Genomic DNA, 6151 nt, shown 5'->3' on the forward strand with positions numbered 1-6151 from the left:
AAGGACACCGTACATAGTGAAAAAGAAAAAGACAAAGTACAATAGAAAGTAAAAGAAAAAATTAAACAAAAACATACAGGATAGAACATAGGTCAATCAGACATAGGCCCCAGTACAAAGGTGAGTTTTGAGTTCAGATTTTCAGAGAGTCAAAGAACTTGTCTCTGTTAGAGTCTGAGAAAGGGCATTCTGTAGCAGTGGTTCTCAAACTGTGGTACGCGTACCGGCAGTGGTGCGTGGGGTGCCGCCAGGTGGTACGCCAAATGACCCTGGAACTGTGTTGTGTGCGCTGAAAAAATCGGGACGGGTTTTCATATTTTGTATTTTTATACGTGTCGAATACGCAGCCTACGTACTAAGATACAGTGCGCGCTAATACTTCAGTGGACACAAGAGATACTCTGTAATTCTATACCACTCTATAGGAATGTGTGCTACGGACGCAAGTGACCAATTGTATTTAAAAAAAAGCTACTGTATCTCCAGCAAATAGGGAGAAAGGAGAATGTGCGGGATTTTGGAACAATGCCAACATTGTAAACACAGGAATGCATAGAAATGCGTGCTACAAACGCTGGTAATCTTGTGAGCACAGGAAAGCGTGAAAAATGACAGAAAAATATTTAAGAACTGTTCTAAGTTAATTTGAGAAAAATACACCGAGCGTCTCCGTGTTTCTCTCCCATGCGCATGCGCATGAAATAAATATTTAAAATAAACACTGAAATAAAAACGGAAACGTGGAAAAATGCAAGCTTACGGATTGCTAAAGCAGGTAAGCCCCACACTATTATGTGTGGAGAAAAAGCTGCTGAACAGCTCGACCTGCTGCCCCCCCGAAAGACACAGTCATTCATAGAATTATTGAAATGAAGGATTATATCAAAAGTACGCTGACAGAGCGCGTTAAGATGAGCAGATGTTTTTCACTGCAATTAGATGAGTCTATAGTCGATTTGGCCAATGTGCTCGTTTACGTTAGATACGAGTTTGAGGGTACTGTACGTCCCGTGACGACTTTCTGGTCTGTAAGCTGCTACCAACAGGAACTACAGGAGAGCACGTAATTCAGCTTCTGAATGAATTTATCGAAGAAATGGCATAGACTGGATAAAATGTGTCGGAGTTTGTACAGACGGTGCTAGAGCAATGACACAGCAGTGTAGTTGCACGAATTAGAGAGGTTGCTCCAGAAATATGGTTGAAAATATGGTTTCATTGCAACATCCACCGCGAGACCTTTGCCGTCAAGAAAATGCCTGACGATTTAAAATCTGTTAGACTGTTGTGAATTGTATCAAGGTTCGAAAAATTAATTCACATCTGCTCTGCTCGACTAAACAGGCTCACCCCTCTCACTGAAATGGTGCTTTTTTATTTTTATGTGTTGTTTTTTTTCTGTAAAACACTTTGAGAAGCCACATTTTAATATAGCAATTTAGCTTCAGGGAATTTAATGTCAATCAAAGCTTTATATCATATAAACAAGAAATAAGTGATGGATCACAGGGGGAAGAGGTCTTAATGTAAACCTGAGTAACATCTGCATTACAATGAAACTGAAGACTATTTTTGTGTACACTTTCACCAAGAGGAAGCATATAAACTGTTGAAAGAATTGTGCCCTGTTCCACACCATGAATGTGTGAATCAGTCTTTTTACAAGAAACCTTATCAAGAGCTTCTTTAAGTAAGATTGATTAATTCACCCCTATCATAGGACCTGGCATGCATGACTGTGAATTTAAATCAAAAGCCATTTACAAATTAATTTGGCTGAATATTTTAAACAAAACAATGTACAATTGTACTCATTCACATAGCTTTTTATGTTACTTAAGTAATGTGGGTGTAACCTTTTCAAGAGTAGTTTTACATCTAGTATATGAATCCACAACTTTCTGGAGAAACATAACCACTGTTCCACACTGCTGCCAATCTCTGTTTTAGGACATCTGAACATCTAAAAATTCCTTCAATCCTGAAATGAGTCAGATTTCTGTAAAAAAGGCAAGGGCTACACAATTTTAAAAGCCAGAAAGCTAATTAACCAATAGAATTTTGAATTGATCTGAATTCATGCTTGAGTTCAATAGGACAACACAGTGGTTAGCAATGTTGCACCACTTTAAGTCCTGGGGTGCTTGTGGATTTTGTATATTCTTCTTGGTTCTCATGGGTTTAGTCTGGATACTCTTCCTCCCACCATCTAAAGACATACTCCAATGTAAAAACAATTGCCCTGATATGAGTGTATGTTTTGGTGTCTGTGCATGTTGCAATGAACTGGCTTCCCTTCCTGGCTGTGTTCCACCTTGTGACTGTTGCTTACCAGGATAGGCTCTAGCTCCCCCTGTACTGGATAAAGCACTTGGGAAAAAAAAAATGAATGGACAATCAATTTGAATTAAATCAAAATTGAAAGAGGGGCCCCATGCAAAGAAAAGTGAAGCTGTACTACTGTCTTTGGGATCCTGAGAACGTAAATTGTCTCTAGGAAAGTCCATCATGCAGGTTGATCAGGTCTGTCAGGGATCTGGCAGGTAGTTCTCCAGGGATCCTGAGCATAGCTGTGAGTTCTGTGGGATGCAGAGGCAAACAATCCAAAACCATAATCCAGAAGCAAGATTGATGGGAGAATCTAGAGATCACTAAACCAGAAAGAGCCAAGACAATCCAAGAGACAAGATCAAAAGGGAAAATTTAAGTCTAAAAACCAGGAAATTCAACAAGACAAAAACACAGACTGGAAAACACTAAAGGAGACTTTTCAATAGCAAGGTTTTGTGCGAGGGAACTTTAAATAGTGAAGGGAGAGAGATGTGGTTGGATAATTGGTTCAGGAGTGAGAATCTGTGGAATCTGATGCATGTGAGAATGTGATAGGTTCAATTAGGAATGGGATCGTGAAACAGTGGGTTTGGGAATATAATGGCGTTTGTGAGGGAGAGTGCAGGGCGTGACAAGGTCCTAGTGGATTAATGACGTTACAATTCTTTTGATAGTCTGGGGCCTTGGCCAAGCTTCTGAGAACTGGGAGACACTGCTGACAGACAACTAGACACTAATTGTGTAAATGGAAAAGAAGCACCCACACAGTGCCCCAAAAAAGACAATGTGTTTTGCAGGTAGATTCGTCTTTTTATTTGTTCACAGACAAGCATATACTCAAGAGACATGTAGGCTGGAAAGAGGAAGGCAATTTTATGGCAAAAGGTGAAATCATAAAGTCTAATTACATTGAGTGCCAGATAATTATCTAAGAGACCTCTGAAGACCACAATCTCACAGAATTCAAACAAATGATACCCATCTATCTGAGACCCTCTGCAAAATTGTAATCAGAATATTTTCTTCTGTTTTTTTGAATAACGTTACTCTTGTAATTCTCTTTTTAAATAAAAAAATGCCTTTTTAATACTAGTAAAATTAAGTTTTTAAAATTAGGAAAAAATTGTCCTATGAAATAATCATTACATATATCATCAAGGGTTTTTGGTCCTGTTGTTTTATTAAACGAAGTTCATTAAACTTTACTATTTTAATTCTCACTTCAGTTTTTGCTTGGAAATAACAAGATACTGTAAAGTGTACTGTGACTACCACAGGCATGTTTAAAAGGGACGTTAGGAAGAGGGTCACCATTGCATTTTTAATCAGAGATAAGTGAAATGGAGCTACAGATGACAACAATATGGACAACCTTCATAGCTTTGCCTTAAGGATTAGCAAATATTCTTGAAAGTTGTTTATGTTCTTTATGTAAAAACTCTAAATGTGTACTTCATAGCAATCAATGTAGCTTTGTAGTTTTTAGACAAAGAAAAGAGAGATAGCAAGAAAATTCAATCGTAGTTGAGGAGTAATTTGTAAACAGTAATCTTTCTCTACAAAAATAAATATAATTTAGAAAAAGAATTAAACACAGTAATGTTTTTATTTGCCATATTCTGTTGGATTCTGATGCACTAATAAAGTACTATTAAAACCTTGCATTTTAAAATTAATGACTACATCTGTTTACATGCATAATTACATTATTACAGTATGTTTGTAGTGTTTTAACAGTTGTGCACTTTCTTCAAGATTCTGTTCCATTGACATTTCGTACTTCAAAACATTTGTCTTACAGGTGTCTGTATACTTTGTAAAGAACTTGTGGCTTATTGACAACAAACAAAACTAGTGATTCACAACCGTGTGACTTCAGGTGCACTGTCATACTCACGTTGAAATATAATTAATACTATTTGGCGGATCCACATTTCCTAAAAACTGATTTCAACACTTAATATTTTGCATGACTGAAATAATTATTGACAAAAACAGAAGTTCAAATGTGTGATGCAGTTTCCAGTCAGTACTGTTTTACAATTATATCTAAAACAATCTGTTCATCTAAATTTAAAGCATCATGCATCATTAGAGTTTGTTACTGTAGCTAGTTCTATTTTGTATTGTCTGTGCTTAGAACAAAGATCACATTTCTAAGTAAGGTTGTATCTCGGTATTCCTCAGTTTTATAGAAAATGCTATACATATGTCTTAGTACACATGCAATTCCTATAGATTTTGTTTTAGTTAGAAGTTATGATTGAACAGGTTTGAGACAAGCAGTTCCTAATGTAATGAGTTTAGACAGTGCTAATGCTCAGCTCAAATAGCTCACCATGGTAAACTTTCAAGTAGTTCACCACCATAAACTTGCATACTGATTTTGTATACTATTATTTAAATCTTCACCATTAGTCTACACCAATAATTCATATCCATAAATCTCTGCATTTCAGTGTGCCTTTGCCAGGAATTGACTATGATTTACTACAATATAGATTGTTCAAAAGATTACAGAATTCCTTTTTATTGCACATTCTATACAAAACAGCTCCAGAATGTAAGGACTGAGTATTTACAGTATTATTCAGTGTATACTGAAAATGTAAAGATAAGATCATTATGATCATATGTAGGTTTTTTGTGAGCATGTTGCTAAATGGCAACCATAAATAATCCTTAAAACCAATGTCATGATATTTGATTCAAAACAGTTTTCTACAGCAAACAAAATCACAGTCTTTAACTGATAAAATGAAATGGGCTTTTGTGTCTTGTGACTGTGCGGGGAAAAAGACGGACTGCCCCATTTTGATTTTATCTGTTAAGCTGATTGACTTTCTCTCTAAGGGCCAAGCCAGTAGAGAATTCTCAGAGCCTCATGCACATGTCAGGTACTACACGCACACTGCAAGCTGAGCTTCCTCTTTCTGACGTGATTGCTCATGGGACTTTTGTGTGAAGTTTCCCTATGCATGACAGTGCAAATTTCACTGTCACATGTATGGGCAGTTTGCAGAATTTACAGTCTCATAGTTTTTACAGGTAATAAAGTCATTAAAAAGCTTACAGCTTTAAGCACAAATATATTGAAATGCTTCTCATGGTAGCAGTAATGGTTTCCTGTGTTTTTCTTTTCAATAGGCTGTGTGAGCCATGGTTTCTTAGTTATTGGATTTGGGCATTATTGAGACCTATTAAGCTGATTTCCGCTATCACTTTTTTCAGTTACCTGTTTCAGTGAAACTTCTCATTCCTGGCATAAGAGAAAGATTATTCTGGGTATCAGTCACTAAGTGTTTTCTTTTTAAAGCAATTAAAATTTATTTAATGGATTAAACGTTAAATGTTGTCAAAGATGATTCCCTTGCTTCTTTCAAGAACTGGATACGATTATTGGATAAATTAATCGCCAGGATCCAGAACAAGACAGATGGACTTTTTTGTCATCTTTCTTGACTTTTTTTTTAATATACTGTTTATTGTAAAATCAATAGCAGAAAACATGTGGTTGATTTTCAGAATTCAGTAGATTTTCACTTTACCACATATGATTAACCTTGTTTAAGTACGAGGGTATTATGGCCCAAAATTGTTATGAACGTTACTTTTACTCACAGTGGACATGATTTTAAACATATTTTACCCATAAAATTGTTTATGTCTTGCATTTTTTTATACAGTGCTAATTTTTTTAACATTAATAGCAGCTATTGAAAAATTAGTAGGAAGAAACAGGTTTGTATTTACATTCTCTGATACATATTACATTTTAATTTATAAAATCTTCTAAAAAACCTTGAGAATAGATTATATG

This window comes from Lepisosteus oculatus, chromosome 3 (assembly GCF_040954835.1).
Source record: "Lepisosteus oculatus isolate fLepOcu1 chromosome 3, fLepOcu1.hap2, whole genome shotgun sequence".
Lineage (NCBI taxonomy): Eukaryota > Metazoa > Chordata > Actinopteri > Semionotiformes > Lepisosteidae > Lepisosteus > Lepisosteus oculatus.